This window comes from Pinus tabuliformis, chromosome 1_2 (genome assembly GCF_031772625.1).
Source record: "Pinus tabuliformis cultivar Carrire ecotype Pingquan chromosome 1_2, CPIR1, whole genome shotgun sequence".
In the NCBI taxonomy this organism is placed as follows: Eukaryota; Viridiplantae; Streptophyta; class Pinopsida; order Pinales; family Pinaceae; genus Pinus; species Pinus tabuliformis.
The window spans coordinates 1009219838-1009240541 of NC_142298.1; the positions used below are offsets into that span (position 1 = coordinate 1009219838).

The 20704-nt window shown below is 37.7% G+C and overlaps 1 pseudogene; it reads right to left on the reverse strand.

Moving 5' to 3' along the window:
- Positions 1-16968: 16968 nt before the first annotated feature.
- LOC149209515 (pre-mRNA-processing-splicing factor 8A pseudogene) lies at positions 16969-18233 on the reverse strand (annotated as a pseudogene).
- Positions 18234-20704: the final 2471 nt, after the last annotated feature.

Consider the following 20704-nt stretch of genomic DNA (forward strand, 5'->3'; position numbering starts at 1 on the left):
AAAAGACGAAACTCAAACCCTACCAAGCTCACGAATAGAAATTCCTAAGGCTGATTACTATCTGAATAAGTCAAATTGAGTCGATTTCAAAGCTTTAAAAATATTAGCCAAAGGAGACCACTAAAGGAACATCTCGTTCCATAGAGGAGTCACCAAGTTGTTTGACAGATAGTTCTCTTTTGCAGATAGAAGTGAACTCCCTAGATCTAGTGGCTTGATCTAGAAACAACAGAAACAAAAATACTTAAGCTTTCCTTAGAAAATTAGAACATGGAGGAAGGACCTACCTGGAATCCAACACAAGTTCTCCTCTTCTCCCTACTTGTAAGATTTAACTCCAACTCCAAATGCTATAAATAGGACATGAAAAAAAATAGAACAAGCAAGATCACTACAACATACAAATAAAATGTACTAATATATTTAAACAATGAGTCAATAAGGCATTCTAATACATATGCATCAATGAGACATAAGTATAGGAAAACAAAGAATTTTTTGTATTTTTGAATATAGGAGAAATTACAACCCTTTACAGATCTTGACCTTGTAGATGTCTCCTAACTATCATGTCCTTCTCTTGTCACAAAGCAAGCCTTCAATCAAAACTCAAGTGCATGGATGGATAATGGATCCTTAGGCACAAATCAACAACATGAGGGAATAACTAAGAGTCTCCAAAATCCAACCCAAACTCCACGGGAGGTAGTAAATTTATAGGGTAAATGGGGTGGTTTGGGATTTAACAATCTAGAACTTATATCCACATATAATGGAGGATATTATATGGGGGTAAGAGATAATACCTCAAGAGTATGCGCTCAATATTGTAATTAATAGTAAATGGTTAAAACCACCTTGGAAGCTTCTGGAAAGAGAAGATTCAATTTTTATTTTTATTTTTACCAAATTCTAGAGCCCATCAAACTTGTAGCAAAGGAAACATGCACTGGTCAGTGCATTTTCTCAGTGTACAACCTGCAACCAGTGTAAGTTTCTCAAAGGGAAAGTGAGATGGGGCTAAAAACTAGGATTTTGAGCTATTTAACCTAGAATTCTTAGACTTAGAGAGAAAATGTTCTAGGCTTTGCAGGGGATGAATGGAAAGTGTCAGTGGTTATTCGGTTTCCAGGCCATTTTATTGGATGTGGCAGAATGACTTGTAACAGTAGGAACCAAACTATTAATATAAACTTTGTAGGTACCAACCTACTATTGCAAACTTTGTAAGCACCGACCTACAGAAGATACCAATCCCACCTATTGCAGTATTTGTAGGAACCAAACTATAAGGGAAACCAATCCCCTCTACTGCAAGATTTGTAGTCACCAACCTATAGGAGACACAAATCCGCTCCAAGTTTACATACTAATTTTGTATTCATTAGGTCTATTAGTTGCTTCTGCCTTCACTAGGTATGATTGTTTCTTCTACCTTCACAAGGTCTACTTGTTGGTCCCTATTGGAAAGTTGACTATACTAAGAGGGGGGGTGAATCAATATAGTGCATTCATGGTCATCAAATTTCTATTTTTACTTTTCTTTCTTATAGTTATTTGACCTATTAAATGAGTAGCGTTAGATCATATGGAAAACATATTTAACATGTAAACAACATTAAACTACAACATAAGAATCAAGACACAAATGAAACGCATGTGGACACTAGATATAAGTGGAAACTCATAAAATAAAAAACCACATTTTTGTTGTTGTTGTGATGTAAATCAAGCACCCACTCCCTTATTACATGAAATTTTGGAGGCTCCAACCTCTCTACTATTTTTCAAGATACAACTTGCTCAAAGCACCCACTAACACTTACATCAATTTCATGTAGGCTTCTACCTATAAGAGGTTTCTACCTCGATTTTATTCTACAACCTACAACTTGCTGGGAAGATCCTACTTCCTCTTCTATAGGCTCCAACCTGCTCTTTTTCCGGCTACTACATGAAAGGAGACATCAATCCCATGATACATAAAAATTTTAATATGTCAGTTTACCTAGTCTTTAGTACTAAATACCTCCATCTCTTTGTATATGTTATGTACTCTTTGCTCCTTCTCCTTATTTCTACATCACATATGATCCTCTTCCACTTTCTCCTTGTGCCAAGTAACTCACAAACTAGGTATCACAAAAATCAGTTTTCTCTCTAATAAAACCAACCATCATGCCATCCAAAAGCACATATTTTTATGTACATAACTTGTTGACTATTAGTATTCCATGCAGGAATATGAAATGAAAGTCTAACTCTTTGTGTTCAATGTATTCATTTCACATTTTTAAAATTTGAATATTTAAACAAAATTAATAATCCTCGAATAATATTAAAAGATTAATATCAACCACTTTAATGATTGTATGAGTCAAGGACAAACCAATGCCAAGAATTTACATCACAATATATCTATGCACCTACATCATAAAATTTTCATACACCTCTACACTTGACCACATATTTCAACATCACTTCACATCACAATATCTACAAGACACCTCTGTAACTCTGACCTCTGCAATATAACTCACTGCTTGGCAACATACTCTTTCAACATCATCAACTAAAAAACTGCAAGCATTTACATCACAAAATATTTAATTATTTTCATTTTCACATTATATTCACTCACTGATAAACAATATAAAACTATGTTATGCACTTGACCTACGAGAATAACATAATTCCAGAAATACGAAACAATATTGCCAGAAACATAGAAATATCACATAAATGGAGACAAGCTGCAAATATATTTTATTATTCAAAAGCATAATATAATGTTCACTTGCCTCTTCGAGGGGGAAACCTCCAACCGAGTAGATCTCAATTACAATAAAACTCAATGATTCTTCCCTTGCTATCTAAGACTATTTATAGCTTTATGACATCCAAAACCCTAACTACTAGTTTTTCCTTCAATAATACAGGTTAACCACTTTATTATTAAATATGACCCATTTATAACTAATTTTGGCCCACTTTATTATTAATTTGGATAAATGATTACGAGCTTTATTGACTGAACTAACTAACTATGGCTCTGACTATGCCCCTTGGACTTATTGCATAGATAAAGGGGTTAGGGTTGGACTCTAACATGACCTACCCCATCAAAAGAAGCCTTGTCCTCAAGGCTGAAGTTGCGGAAGATGCTGAAGAATAGTGGCTCGTTCCCATGTCGCATCTTTTGGAGAGGTGTCCTTCCACTTGATGAAGAATTCCTTGATTGTGTGGTCATTGAGATGTATTTTGCGAGTATCAAGGATATGTTCGGGTCAGAGCCAAAGTGAACCTTCCTCATCCAATTATGGAAAACTTGTTTGAACCCTATAATTGTTCCCTACAACATTCTTGAGGTAGGATACGTGGAATATTGAGTGGATTTTTGAAGTAGTCAGTACAACCAGTTTGTAAGTGACTTCTCCTATACACTGAAGTACCTGATAAGGCCCATAGAATTTTTTTTCTAGTTTCTCACATCCCTTTTATTTGAGAGAGGTATTATTATAAGGTTGGAGTCAAAGGAACACCTGGTCACCTAATTGAAATAACCTCTCTAAACAGTGTTGGTAAGATTATTGCTTTTCTATTCAGAGCTTGATGTAGATTATCTTTGAGATGAGTGATCATGGTGACACAGTTCTGCAGGATATAAGAAGTTGGTGAAGGTGGCAGTTGGACATACACTACCTCATTTGGCGTTATCTTGGTGGCTTCATGATAGTTAGTATTATACCACCCTTCAGCTAAAGGAAGCTGCTGTACCCATTGATGATGATTTTATGAAGTGAAGCACCTCAGATAGGTCTCCAAACATTTGTTGACTTCTTTCATTTGATCATTAGTTTGGGGATGATAAGTTGTACTCAGTTGGAGTTGGGTGCCCTGAAGTTTGAAAACTTCCTGCCAAAATTTGCTTGTGAAAGTGGGGTCTCGATTAGACATAATGGAAGTCGACATGCCATGTAGATTTTGTCCATGAAAACTTGAGCCACCAATGTTGGGGTAAATGGGCGTGGTAGAGCGCAAAAATGAGCTTATTTGGAAATTTAGTCAACAACCACCATGATGCCAGATTTGTTGCGTGACTTTGGGAGACTTGTAATGAAATCGATGGAAACATCTTTCCAAAATGGAATTAGGGAGTGGAAAGGGCTGTAAGGTTCCCAGTAGCTTGATCTTTTCCTCTTTGTTGTGCTGGAATACATAAATAATTCCATTCTTCATGTCGGTCCAAAAGAAAGAGTGGTGTTCTCATGCAAAATTATTATGAAATATTGAATGTCTTGCAATAAGAGAGGAGTTCAACTCTTCCAAGATGATGGTTTTGAGGGTGGAGGTCAGGGATAACACTACTCGATCCTTATAGCAGAAAACCTCATCCTTCCAAGAGTAGTCCTCCTAGGAATCAAGATCTGATTGTAATCTATTAATGAGTTGGGACAAAGAAGGATGGGAGAAAAATTCATGATGAGCTTCTTCAATCCAATATGGTATGTGTAGAGAGAGGGATAAAAGGGTGACCTCATCCTCAAATTGGTGCGATAAGGCATCGACCACTACATTGTCATACCCCTTAGTTTAAATTATTTCATAATTATATCCCAACATTTTTGTGAGCCATTTATTTTATTGTGGTGACGATAGGAATTTCTCGAGGAAATATTTTAGGCTATGATGGCTAGTGCGTATTTGGAAATGACGCCCCAATAAATATGGTCGCCAAATTTCTATGCATGTAATATGGCCATCATTTCTTTCTCATATGTAGATTGACCTAGATGCTTGCCACTGATTTTTTGACTCGTGAAAGTCAATGGTATACCCTCTTGCATTAATAGTGCACCAATACCCATACCTAAAGCATCACATTCAATCACAATAGGTTTTGTAAAGTTTGGTAGGGCCAATACTGGAGTGGAGCACATGGCCTATTTGAGAGCCAAGAAGGCCTGCTTAGTGACATCAATCTAGAGAAATGATTTTTTCTTGAGAATATTAGTGAGGGGCCAGGAAATACATCCATAATTGCAAAAAAATTTGCAATAGTAGTCTGTGAGACCCAAGAATCCCTTCAAAATCTTCAAGGTTTATGGTTGGGGCCAATCTTACATTTCTTGAATCTTCTTCGGATCAATTCTCACTCCACAACCCACAAAGTGTCCCAAATACTCTACTTCTTCCATGCCAGAGGAACACTTGGATAATTTGAAAAATAGTTTATGATCTTGAAGCAGTTGCAATACATGGTCAACATGCTAAAGGTGAGCGTCCCATGTTATGTTGTAGATGAGAATATCATAAAAAAAGACTAGGACAAATTTTCTGAAATATAGTTTCAGAGGGCGGTTCATGAGGCTCTAAAAAGTGGATGGGTCATTACAAAGACCAAATGATATGACCAAGAATTCATAATGGCCTTCATGAGTTCAGAAGGTTGTCTTGGGAATGTCAACTTTCTTCATTTGTATTTGGTTACAACCCAAGCAGAGGTCTAGCTTGGTAAAAAATTTGGCACCATGTAGTTCATCAAGCATATCAACAACTATTTGGATAGGAAATTTGTCCTTGATAGTGAGCTTGTTAAGGGATCTAATGTCTGGAAAAATGTGCCATTTACCATCTTTCTTTAGAACCATGACCACTGGAGATGAATAAGGGCTGGTGCTGGGACAAATAACACCAACTTTGAGGATTTCCTTGATGTTTTTTTCAATTTCATTATTTTGTGCAAAAGGATATCAATACGGGTGGACATTTGGCAGTTGGGTACCTAGGAGAAAAGGGATGCTATGAACATGTTCACCCCTAAAGGGTGAGTGGTCCTTATCATTTTTCAAAGACCCGCTGGTGGTGATCTAATACTTGTTGCATATTAGGACGAATATGAGGAGGAGTGGATTCAATGACATGGATGACATTAAATTGTGTAACTATCCCATGATCTCCCTTTTTTAAAATCTTCTGCATTTGATGAGAGCTGATGATAGTAGGAGCACCTTCCTGGAGTCCCTGCAGGGTATGAGTGTGGTATTTTTTCTTAAAGCTCATATATAAGTCTTGGAAGTCTATTGTGATAGGGCCTACTGTGGAGATCCATTCAGAACCAAGGACAATGTCACAACCACCAATTCAATGGAAAACATGGGGGTTTTGAGGTGATAATCCCCCATTTGAACCTTAATATTTTCACAGTGTCCTTCACATTTCATGGTCTCCCCATTAGTGATAAGGACTTGGAAATTATATACTGCCTTAAAAAAAGAATGAATGACTTCTGCTACTCTCTTATGGAAAAATTTATGCATGCTGCCACTATCAATCAACACCACTACTTGTCGATGTTTAAGAAAATATCAGATTTTGAGAGTCTGGGGAGAAGAAATGATAGCCAGTGCATGGAGTGAGATAACAGACTCATTTGGCGTAGCTGTAGTATCAATGTCTAGGGATGTTATGGGTTCAACCTCTTCCTCCTCAGGAACTTTAGTGGATGGAGCTTCATTGGCAGAGCTGTTTTTAGTAGCGTTGATTTGAAATAATTTTGGTTCCTTGCATTTATGTCCCAGGGAGTATTTTTCATTACAGTAGTAGCAGAGTCCTTATTTCCTTCTTTCGGCCATTTCTGTCAGCGACAACTTTTGAACCTTAAGTGTTTGGGTGGGGCCCATAGGCGGGGTGGGAGATGCCCATGCGATGAAATTTGGATGATTAGAATGGAAACTTAAGGAAAATTCTGTATCTAAGGCCTTGCGACATTCTTGCAACCAAGGAGCTGGGTGATGCATTCATACATGGGATTGGATGGCTTCATTTAGGCCATTGATGAAACATTCCATGTAAAAGGCATCTTCTAGTCCCTCAATCTAGATGAACAATTGTTCAGAGGCTGCAATGTAGCCTTGTACCGTACCCATTTTCCTTAGCTTAGTGAGACGACCCAAAAAGTGAGATTCCCGATCAAAGTGGTCATAAATGGCTCTAGAGAACATGGTCAAAGTTGGCCTCACTGGATACCATTTTTGATGCCACTACCACTACTGCCATTACTCTTGATCCAAGTAAAGAGCTCAAACATGTAGTTTAGTTTCATCATCGCAAATAATATTGAGGTGGAAATATTGCTCCATTTGTTCCACCCATACCACTGGGTTGGAGCCATCAAATTTATACATGTCCAGCTTGGGTGTCTGGTGGCTTGAATATTGGTGACCTCCATGGAAATGAATGTGATGGATAGATTCTCCTTCTACATGTGCATCCACATTGTTTTATTCCCCTATGGGTTCACATGACTTGGTTAGGTCATGCGATACTTGTGAGAGTTTGTCGATTTTGTCTTCGATGGATGTTTGGAATTCATAGAATTTTTTCTCGAGGGTGTCAAAATTTTCCAAAGCCATAACTCTAAACCGGGTAATGTACATAGACTAGCCTTGGTCAAATTTTGAGCTTACTTAAGAGTAGTATGTGTGGAAATAGGGCAAGATTAGGAGTCTAGTGATGCGGGTCACTTGAATCCGAGTTGGGAAAAATTTGGGACTGCATGAAAATTGTGGGCTTATAGGGGAATGGTACCACTGTAATCAATTTGTCATCATGAATCTGATGGGATAGGTCTCTTACAAGTGTTCCATGATGGCCAATTTTTTTTTTTGTTTACTTCGAATGGAGTTTTACTTCTAGCTGATCAATACCGCAGTGGCCAAAATCCAAAATGCTTGATACTACCAAATATTCTGTGCAAATCAGAGCTGGATTGTAGTAACAAAAACCCCAAGGCCTTGCCACTGTAAAATGTGTTGTGAAAATATGATATGGACTATGGCTGCCAAAACCCTCACTGCACAAATAGTCTCATTTGCGTTGTGAAAAGACCAACTGTTGAATTTGATCAGTACAACGACAGCAGAACACCAACTGGTGTATCTGATATATACAACGACGGTCGAATCCCAACTACTAGATATGATTTGGATGAAAAGGTAGGGGGAGATCTACAGATAGCTGAGGGAACTATGGTCACAAAGGAGTGTCAGGTGCTATAGATCACAATATACACAAGGGTCCAACAGTGGTACTCGACCCAATATTTCAAATTGCTAACTAAGGAGGATCAACCGTACCTTTAGCTGTACTACCTAACTACCCTATTTTACATTCGAGTAATCTCCCCGAGTGCTGTTCTCAGTGTACTGTAGAAAAAAGATGACCAAAAAATTATCTAAGGTTAGGTTTCAGGTTACCCTAGGGGGGGCTTCTGATATACCCAAGTGTATGTGAAAGTGCAGTCCATGCATGGTTCTGTCTAATGTGATACTACTCTAAGGGGTACCCACAAGGGTTATAAGGGAGTCCAAGAAGCGTGACCACCTCTTGTAGTTCCTATGTGCATGTCTCCCCAAATCTATAAGTTTATGCCCTCAACAACAGATCCTGTGGTTTAAAGACGTCAAAACACATCTCTAGCCTAAAAAAATATTCTACCAAAATTGGAGGTACAACTGGATTTGGAAAGTGCTATGATATCACTTGTTATGCACTTGACTTGTAAGAATAATATAATGAAAGAAATACGAAACAATATTGCGAGAAATATAGAAATATCACATGAATGGAGACAAGTTGCAAAGATATTTTATTATTCGGAAGCATAATAAAATGTTCACTTGCCTCTTCGAGGGGGCAACCTCCAACAGAGCATAACTCACTTACAATAAAACTCCATGATTATTCCCTTGCTATCTAAGACTATTTATAGATTTATGACATCCAAAACCCTAACTACCAGTGGTCCCTTGCATAATATGGAGTAACCACTTTTTTTATTAACTATGTCCCGTTTATAACTAATTGTGGTCACTTTTCTGTAATGTGGTTCAACTACTTACAAATATTAATGCGGATAACCGCTTATGAGATTTATTGACTCAACTAACTAACTATGACTCAGACTAGGGCCCTTGGGCTTATTACATAGATAAAGGGGTTAGGTTTATACCTTAACAAACTCAACTATAACATTCTAACAACTGTATATGATATCAACATACTCATATCTTTGACATCAATCATAAACATACTATCAATTGTGGGGTGCATGCATAAACTAACACATAAACCTTCAACACCCTTTTCTATCATGACAAATTTACCAACAATACCCCCCTTTGACATTAATGACAACATTGATTTGATCCTCCCCATGACATAAGAAAGAAATAGCATCCTCATCAAACAATTTTTCTTCAAATTGCTTTAGTTCAGTGACCTGGCATTTCAGTTTGTACTTGGATAACACTTTCCTTTATATTATGGCATAAAAAAAAGGGTCATCGCAAGTTCATGATCTAGAATACACCACAATACTACCAAAGTATAAATTCATGGTTCAGATTATAAATACATCTTGTTCATTACTATCCAAAATTGGTGGCATCTAGATTCTATACTCATTTCCTTCACATTCTGGGTTGGATTGAAAGTCATTTGTTGAGTTCAAATCCGGTAACGAATCCTCATAGCCACATCTAGGTGTGGGGCAAGCGTCATCCACAAACATAAATTCCAATTCACCATGTAATATAAGTACTGGTGTGCCACATTATCGTTCTGCAGGAACATTAAGGAAATCAACGGACAACCGGAACATAAACAATATAAAAGACTAAAAAAAATTGACTTCATGGATCCTGAGATATTTGAATTTGTAAATAACGTACTCTACCTAAAGTTTTAGAAATCCAAGGAAAAGTTTTAGAAATCCAAGGAGTGCCATGTCTTGAAAAGAATGAAACTTTCCATGTCAATAAGACTTTCCTTGTAGCCTGTGTAGTCTTCTCTTTTCACGTAGTTTGCTCTTTCTTTGCCAAAATTATTTTTACGTAGTCTACTCTTTATTCACGTAGTTTGTGGGTGGTCTATAGTATCACCATTTTTATCATTTATAAGATCAAATGAAAATAACCATATTTTCTTCCTCTATCTATCTTCACCGAGAATCTCCCTCTCACAACTTTGTTTTCGATTCAAAAATTTTGTATCAACAACTTGGGCATGAAAATTGGAGTTGGATGGTTTTGGGCACAAACTCATTATTTGTAATGTTCAAATATACATATACATATGGATACAATATCGATCCAATATAATACATTTAGGTACGTTCCATTGGAAGTTTGTGTTGTGGATTTAAAGAATGAACATGAGATATGTTGCAGAAGAGATACAAAACATAGCCATGTCTCTTCTCTGTTTCTTGTGACGACATGAAAATGTACACGTGCAATGCGAAATTCAAGCCTCCTGAAACTCTTGGACCATCCATCAACCCACAACAATTTAGCTTCTCCGTTAGTGCAAGTAGCAAAAATACAACTGAAAGCAAAAATCTCTACTTATTGTGGCCTTCACGAATCATTGAAAAAAAGATCCTGTCATAAGTATTCAACAGTACCAATCTTTTCTTCCGATTTCACATAATTATATCCCCTGATATTCTCTGGCATTGCTACGTCTCTGAGTTGTAATGTATATGAAACGTTTCATTGCAATTCCTCTGTTTTGGCATTGTGACGGTTTTGACTTGTATTCCATGACACTGTTATGGCTATCCTTGACTTGGCTCTATCCTTAGGTCCAATATTCTTTTCTATATAACTACTCTATTTGGAATCCTTTGTTTTCGTAGACAGTTCCATTCCTCATGTTCCATCCTCGTAACACATATTTGATCTAGGCTGAGACTTGTAACATTCCATTCCTCATGGTCCTTCACTTCAAATAATGCCATATCAGTCTAACTTGCCATTGTAACATTGTTCTTACTTGACAGAAGGTAACAAATGACACGTAACATATACCACTTTAGGTCTACTTGCTCTTCCTTAAACAATCCTTTTTATATTCCATTATTCATTGTTGAGATTCCTTTAGACCACATATTGTTGGTAATGTGAATCAGCCATCATATTTCTGGTATTAATCCTTTATTTGATACTAATTCCTCAATAAAGATCTTCATACACTTTAGATTTGTATATCAATTATGGGTGATTTGTTTTCACTCTCTCCATCTTAATAGCAACCTCCTCAGCACTCATTCTCATTTCTCCATCAGTCCCTTCAACAATAGATTTTATTTCGATAGATCCATCTTTCTTCTCTCCTTTATTATATTTCATCTCAAACCAGTGGATAAAGATCTTGTTTCCCTACCAAACTTGGGACCCAATCTCTTCATCAATATCAAGATGCGAGTGATTGTCCATCCTGTTAGTTTAGAGCATACATCACACATAGCAGATTTATACTCAGAGACTTAGACGACAATAGCAAAGAATAATTTCAAAGACAGACAAATGGAGAAACAACAAGATTACTCAATCAGAAACAACAGAATAGATAAAACAATCACTGGAGAACAGAAATCACTTTGCATTACGTAATAGGCTTGGACCTTGGCTTGCTTTCCTTGGCCAGAGAAATTACAAATTTATAGAGGCTGAAGAAGGATCTAGAATCCTGCATGTGATTTAGATGGAGATCTAGAAACTAATGGTGGTGTAGAAGGATCTAGAATCCTGCATGTGATTTAGATGGAGATCTAGAAACTAATGGCGGTGTAGAAGGATCTAGAATCCTACATGAATTTGGCTTCACACTTAACATTCTCCCACTTGAAGCCAAATAAGAGTCATGAATCAAGTCACACTGAGTCCTACCATGCCTCTACATAACTCATGTTTATTTCGTGGTAGAATCTTAGTGAGCATATCAATAGGGTTCCTATCTGTATGGATCTTTTCCAAGGATAACTGTTCTTCCTCCAACACATGCCGGATCCAATGGTACCTTAAGTCAACGTGCTTGGTTTTTGAATGAAATGCTGAGTTTTTCGCCAAGTGAATGGCACTCTGACTATCACAATATAACACATACTTGTCCTGCTTTATTCCTATCTCTTCTAGGAATTGTTGCATCCACAACATCTCTTTACAAGCTTCTATTGTAGCTATGTACTCTGCTTCTATTGTAGAGAGGGCTACTATTCTTTGTAGCCTTGACACCCAAGATACTGCTGCACCTACAAATGTATACAAATAACCTGTAGTGGACTTTCTAGTGTCCATATCTCCAGCCATATTTGCATCTGTAAATCCTTCAAGCACAATCTCATCATCACCAAAACATAAACAATAATGACTAGTACCCTTGAGATACCTTAAAATCCATTTTACTGTTTGCCAATGTTGTTTGCCTAGATTGGCAAGGAACCTACTCACTACTCCCACTAAATATGCAATGTCTGGTTGTGTGCATACCATGGCATACATCAAACTACCAACTGCTGAAGCATAAGGAATCTTGCTCATCTCTTCTTTCTCCTTGTCATCACTAGGACATAATTCAGTACTCAGCTTGAAGTGGGCTGCAAGGGGTGTACCAACTGGCTTGGCATCCTTCATATTAAACTTGTCAAGCACCTTCTTGATATATTTTTCTTGTGACAACCACAACCTTTTGTTTTTCGGTCACGCATAATCTGCATGCCCAATATCTGTTGTGCTGGTCCCAAATCCTTCATTGCAAATTTGCTACCCAAATCTTTCTTCAACCTATTGATCTTATTCTTATCATGCCCAACAATCAACATGTCATCCACATATAACAATAATATGATATACTTTCCTTGATCATACCTCTTGATATAAATACAATGGTTAGCTTCCAACCTCTGAAAACCATGTTCCAACATGAATGAATCAAATTTCTTGTACCATTGTCGAGGTGCCTGTTTCAACCCATAGAGACTCTTCTTCAACCTACAAACAAGGCCTTCTTTGCCTTTTTCTATGAAGCCTTCTGGCTGCTCCATATAAATTTCTTCCTCCAATTCACCATGAAGGAAAGTAGTTTTTACATCTAACTGTTCACATTCTAAGTCTAAAGTAGCAACTAGACCAAGAATGACTATAACGGATGACATTTTAACAATAGGTGAGAAAATTTCAGTGAAGTCAATACCTTCTTTTCGGGCAAAGCCTTTCACTACCAGCCTTGCTTTATACTTCTTCTTCTTCTCGTCACCTTCATGCTTAATCTCGTAAACCCATTTGTTTTGTAGAGCCTTTCTACCTTTTGGGAGGTTTACGAACTCCCAAGTTTTATTTTCCAGCAAAGAGTTCATTTCTTCTTCCATTGCTTTCTTCCATTCTTCACGATGCTCAACTTTACAGGCTTCTTGAAAACAATTAGGCTCACCTTCATTAGTAAAAAAAATATAGTTTGAAGGAGGATACCTTTGTGAAGGCTTATGAGGCCTAGAAGATTTGCGAACCAACTGTGGTAGTGCATTATCAAGTTGAATCTCCTATAAAGGTCCCTGCAAGATTCCTTCTTCTTGTTGTTCATCATTTTCCACTTGTTGTTCTTCATGCTCCTGAATTTGCGGTTCATTTTCTTGTATTGGTGGTATGTTTTCCTGTTGCTCTTCAAACCTGTCAATAACCTTCTTGACCTCCAACTCACCTACAGTCCTCTTGAACATTTCTGACTCATTAAATATAACATCCCTGCTTCTAATAATTTTATGTTTGACTGGATCCCATAGACGATAACCAAAATCTTCATCCGCATATCCCAAAAAAATGCATTTCATATATTTATCATCTAGCTTAGTTCTATTTTCTTTGGGAATATGTACAAATGCTTCACATCGAAAGATTTTCAAGTGAGAATAATTCAAATTCTTACCAGTCCAAACTTCTTCAGGGATACCGCCATCCAAGGCTATATTTGGAGATCTATTTATGAGGTAGAAAGCAGTCCTGACTGCTTAAGCCCAAAAATTCTTCTCCAAACCGGAATTGGACAACATACTTCACACCTTTTCCATAATGGTGTGATTCATACTTTCTGCGACAACATTCTGTTGAGGAGTACCAGGCACAGTCTTCTCATGCTTTATGCTAAACCTGTTACAGTATTCCTTAAATGCATTCGAGCAATATTCTACACCATTATCTGTTCTTAAACACTTGAACAATTTGTTAGTCTCTCTTTCAACAAGAACATGAAATTTTTGAAATATTCCAAACACTTCATTTTTACTTTTCATAGGATATGCCCAAACTTTCCTGGATGCATCATCTATAAATGTTACAAAATATGTTGCTCCTCCTAATGATTTGATGTTAACATGCCCAAACACATCTGAGTGTACCAATTCTAACACATTTTTCTTTCTGTCATGGCCACCTCTAAGGAATGAAACCCTTCTTTGTCTACCATATATACAATGCTCACAAAGATCAAGATTGTAGGATTTCAAACCTGGCAATAAATTTTTACCAATAAGGACTTTTAAGCCCTTCTCGCTGATGTGACCCAAACGCTTATGCCACAGATCTGCTGAATTTCCTTCTTTTGTGACAGCAGCCAAATCTGATTTTTCTATCAGTGTCTTCAATGTGTATAATGTTCATGTCTTGGGTCCGTTGGCCATGATCGATGCTCCTTTGCTAATTTTCTAGCCTCCTTTTCCAAAGCTTGCGGAATAACCTTCATCATCCAATCGTCCCATAGAGATTAAACTCATGCGCATTTCTGGTACATGCCTGACCTATTTCAACAATATATCTTGTCCATATTTCATCTTGATCTGGAAATCTCCCACTCCAACAATACTGCAAAAATGATTACTCCCCAAATGCACTCTACCATAATCACGAGGATTATATGAAACAAAACTATCTTTGCATGGGGTTACATGTGAGATGCCCCAGAGTCAAGGATCCAATCAAAGTTACTGCTAGATGTATATACACATGCTTCCTCTACTGAAACAATAAACAACACATCATGATTTGTGGCTACAGCAGTAGTCTCGCCTTCATTTGTGCTGGATGACTTGTGATTTGTACTAGACGGTCTTTGATCCTTTTGTCCTTTCTTCCAGAATCGACATTCTTTATTCATGTGACTGGATTTGCCACAATGAAAGCGGATGATCTTGCCTCTCCATGTTTTTGATCGGCCTCTCGATCTTGATCACCCTTACCGGCTGTTATCTCAAAATCAGACCCTGGAAGGCTGCAGACCAGGAAGACTTCAAGTAACTGTTTCAGACCAATCTTTTAGCTAAGGCTTAGCCTCCTTAGCCTGAGAGGGCTCTCTCAAAGGGTTTAAGATTTGTGATTGTGATTGAGATGGCTAACTCTTTTATGAAACAAATAGGAATGAGGCTGGTAAAATCTAAATTAACAAGCATCCATTGGGCTCATGGAGTCATATGTCATTTAGCATCAACATTGAATTGGCTTTGCAATGAAATCAAGGCATTCAGACTTCAATATATATAAAGTATAGCAGACATAAAAGGGACAGTATATGAGTACATGAAAGAAATTAGAACACAGCATGTGATTTCCAAGTAGTCAAGTACTCATCAAACTGTAAACAACATGAAAGACAACAAGAGGAATTCATACATTGAAGTCACTATGATTCTTGAGCAGCAAAAACCATTACTGTATTACCAAAAGAACAGAGTCTTTACATAAGCCTCACAACAGGGCTTTTTTACATAAACTTCCAACCCTTATTACATTTCCCTTTCTCCTATATATAGAGTTCCTCCTACCTGACTGAGATTCCTCCTTAAACATTAAGGGAACTCGAAAACTACTTCTAATGACACTTGTTTAACTTATAACTGCCTATTAAATGTAACAAACTTCAACTAGACTTTCTAGAGATCTAAATCAAGTAGGACTCTAATTCCATATTATGCTTTGACTTATGATCATTCTCGCTCCTTGACATCTGGTCCCCTTCTAGTTTGGCTGTGATGGATGTTCAAGGCTCCATGTTGGTCTTCAATGTCACATGTTTTCCATTTCCCTGAAACATAGGAAACTACCCCTGTTTACCAGTCTTTGGTTTGCCTTAAAATGTTCGAATCCAAAGAAGCATGTCCTTTATCCTTTAATTATCCAAAATAGAGCAGATTTCCATGTCCTTGATGTGCTATCCACCGTTTTCATGTGTAAAGGCAAAAGTTCTTGCAAACTGTTTGACATATCCTGAACTGTGGTAAATGTGCTCACTTTATGACAAAAAATCTAAAGTTGGATTCGAATACATATTTTCTCCACCTGTCTTGACCTGGTTGAATCTTGATAGCTTCAGATGATGCCTTGTATACCTTGTAGATATTCCCCTTTCAAAATTCCCGCTCATATTCAAAACCGGTTGATTGAGATCTAGATTGTGTAGCTTCAGCAGTTTCGTAGTGCGCTACGAAACTGCTGAGCGTTAGTCACCATCTTCAGTAGTTGCAACCTCGCTATTTTGGTCCCTGTAAAAAGGTTGAAATTTTTCTCTATTCCAAGGTATTGAATCAAAGTTACATTTTGAAGGTGCATAGGAGCGCTGAGAGATCAATGAACAAAACATTACCATTGTCCATAACACAGTCTTGTAATATGTCTAATATATTCTGCTGTATCTTTAATGGTCCCTGGTCCTCATCTACTTCCTTTGGATTTGGAATTATCTCCATTTTAAGAGCATTAGCCTCCACAAGCCTCTTAATCGCCTTCAAGTTCACCCATAAATTATTGGTATTGAAGATTTTGAACTTTTCAATCAAACCAGGCAAACGATTTCTCTCTAACACCTCGGCTATGAGTTTTTTTGTCGCTATAGTGATCAATGGTGTAGTAGGAGCATCTTTCCAAACAACACAATTGCCACAAACCAAAGCGATGCATGCAGTCCACCCAAGTACAGCACATGGAAAGTTGAATGCAGTAATTACTCCGACTATGCCAAGAGGATTCTAAACCTCCATCATCATATGATTGGGCGATTTTGAAGGTATGATGGAGCCATTCAACTGTCGACTTAAGCCAACCGCATAATCACACATGTCAATAAATTCTTGAACCTCTTCTATCCCTGAGTAGGACGGTGATCCTCGTGACAAAAGTCACGAGGAGCTCCAAGCTTAATTCCATACTTCATACTGACTGTATGCTTAACACCCATGAAGTTGTAATTCCAATGACCTTTATCTGGTACCATGTAAAATCCCAAGTAACGGTCACTGAGAAGCATTTGTACTTTCTCATAATGAGTAGGCAGATAACCATGTGGATTGCTTCCAGTGTCTTTGTTGAGCCGCCCCCATTCATAACCTGTTGGAGTAAGCTTATATGCAGTTAAGGAGCAGGAGCCGGGAGTGAAACTGCATGTAGGAATGATACATTTCTCTCCATCCCACTGCTTATTATTCTCCAAGATTCAAGCATGGCATGTTAAGTCCTGAGGTGATAATTGAGGAAGCTCATTGGGTTGTGTATGCATCCATCCCAAAGGCTCTAAATCATTCAAAAATTCGTGCTCTGGCAAAGCCAAAGGCAAATGAACTTGTTGATGCGTTCCCCATTGTGGAGGCATAGCTATACAACGAATTTTCTTCACCTGTGGATTGTCGGGAAGGCTTATACCCTAAATATACCCCAAAATCTGAGTCCTAGGGTCAGCTATGCAAATGATTTTTTTCAATATGTTCTTTGGCATAATGTATGTATAGCTAGTTTCCTTGATATCATCAGAGTTAAAAAATATATGATTGACTTGGAGATAGAGACTTGTGGCAGATATTGCCCTTACATGCCAATCCGTTTTAGAACCAAAAGAAGCCTGCTCAAATAGACTAGTTGTGGTGACAATCAACTTATCACCATGCACATTTGTAGTCCTTGTGGTAACTGCAGTGAGCTGGCTTGCTTCCTTTGCATGCTTTTCAATTTTAGCAATCTGTTGCCTTTCTCTACGAGGATTTTGCCCATCTCCAACTATTGCCTGCCCAATCCACCACAGATGCAGGTGAAAATGACCTTGAACTCGCGAGTATGCTCCTCTGGAACCTGTGCAATCTCTAGAAGCTGAACGCAGCCTTCATAAGAGATAAGCGTACCACCTTTTACATCCTGTGAGAGTAGTTCATCAAGCTTCTCACTGTTCAAAAGAGCAGGGAAAACATCTCCGTGACCAGGTGGCAAATTCATAATGGCATTCTCAATAAGATAAACCAGGTGGCACAGTTGATTCTCTTGAGACGTTGTATTCTGTTTTCCAGGCTTCATCAAAAGAACGGTTCTCCCATTTGTATAACTGAATCTTTTAATTGATGCCAGTGAGCAACTTTCCATTAAATACATGCAGATTGTAAACAGAACCCTTTGTCTCCTTCTCAACAACAACTGCAAACATGTGCCAGTACCAAGACACCAAACGACCTAAAACACATCGGATTCTGATAAGTATGACAGCTGGGTGAGATTTGCTATGGATCAGCACAAAATCACCTAGACCAGGTTTCTATGCTACGAAATCACCTGAAAAACTGACTTATGCGCTACGAAAACACCTAAAACTGACTTATGCGCTACGAAAACACCTAAAGAGCTTTGTAGCACATAATAACCTTTGAACAAAGCTGACACATGGAAATTGTGTGAATTATGAGACCAGTGGTGAATGAGAATGCATAGTGGACTCCTAAGACTCAGACTCTAAGGCAAACAAAAACTCAAACCTAGACTAGCACCGAATCTTTACCATCAAACTAATGTGAGCAGTTTTGGAATTAGAATTCTTAAGTGATAACAGTGGCTCCACTTGGGATAGTGTGCTCCTGTAGTACACTAAGAACTCGCAGGTCCAGTGCTTTATCCTTTTATGATAAACGGAAATTTGCTTAACAAGCATCCCATTCAAGCTTCTGCGGCCTTCACCTCGGGCTTGAGCTTGATGATTACTGTAGCAGAGAGAAGTCTATATCTACTAAAAAAAAATGCTCAGTCAACCTTGAGCTTATTTGCATTTTCCTACCTACCTACCCTATTAATTCAAACTTCTTTTAGCTCAATCAATGTGAAATTTCCAATGTAGCCAATCATTTGTCTTATCTAATATTTGAGTTTTTTAACTGCATCGGAGTTCAGAGCCACTATGATATTGTGATGACCACTGCCACTGAAATTGCCTCTGATCTTCATAGAAAAACTGAAACACTGGAGAGTAAAACTCTTCCATGTATTTAGCTATAGGATCCCAGAATGCATGATCAGCTTGATGGTTCTTGTAACTTTTTGGTTGTGCAAACTGGTCTTCAATAACAGTGTACTCTTCCTCAATCATGAAAGAGAAAGGAAGCAACACCCTCTCCTTGTGTTCTGACATAGAAACCCTTTTAAAAGAATGATCATAACCATGAAGACTATATGATTGAATTTGATCTTGTATACCTTCAATGTCTTTCTCAATGTCCTCAGCAACTTCATCCAAAAATTTCATCTTATCCTCTGTCTTGCAGTCAAATGATTTTACATAAGAAGACAAGGACAAAGAAAAATTTTCATCTATTTCTTCATTTATATGATGATCATTCCATTGTTTGAAACCTTGAATTGAAGGAGAGTTTGCCACCACCTCTGATCTATCTATCCATTCCTCCAAAAACATAAACCAAAAGTCTTCAAATGACTTAATGGATTTGGCAGGAAAACTTTCAATCCACCGTTTACATTTCCCTTGAAATGAATCATAGAACAACATAATGCAAACATCCTCATGTTTAACTCTAAGAAGCTCGATAAAATCACAGAAATCTGATATATGCTTCAAAGTTAAACTCAAATCTTCTCCATTGAATTTTGGACCATTCCTTAGAAAATATGCATCCTTGGGAAAATGATTTGGGAAACCATGAATTCCTGAAAAATTTATGCATGCATACCTTGAAATAAGAATGGTAGCATCTGGGTCCTTCATAACTCCAGTGGAATCACCATGAATCTATGAATTTCGAATTCTTCAACAATGGAGTCGCCAAGGTAGATTTGCAGCCTCGAAAAGTCTTCTGAGCTCCTGCTACCTTCAGAAGTTCAGCCTCTTGATTTCGGGAATGATTAATCTTCAGACTCCCGGCAGACGCAGAAAAATGTTATCTCAAAATCAGACCCTGGAAGGCTGTAGACTAGGAAGACTTCAAGTAACTGTTTCAGACCAATCTTTTAGCTAAGGCTTAGCCTCCTTAGCCTGAGAGGGCTCTCTCAAAGGGTTTAAGATTTGTGATTGTGATTGAGATGGCTAACTCTTTTATGAAACAAATAGGAATGAGGCTGGTAAAATCTAAATTAACAAGCATCCATTGGGCTCATGGAGTCATATGTCATTTAGCATCAACAGTGAATTGGCTTTGCAATGAAATCAAGGCATTCAGACTTCAATATATATAAAGTACAGCAGACACAAAAGGGACAGTATATGAGTACATGAAAGAAATTAGAACACAACATGTGATTTCCAAGTAATCAAGTACTCATCAAACTGTAAACAACATGAAAGACAACAAGAGGAATTCATACATTGAAGTCACTATGATTCTTGAGCAGCAAAAACCATTACTGTATTACCAAAAGAACAGAGTCTTTACATAAGCTTCACAACAGGGCTTTTTTACATAAACTTCCAACCCTTATTACATTTCCCTTTCTCCTATATATAGAGTTCCTCCTACCTGACTGAGATTCCTCCTTAAACATTAAGGGAACTCGAAAACTACTTCTAATGACACCTATTTAACTGCCTATTAAATGTAAAAAACTTCAGCTAGACT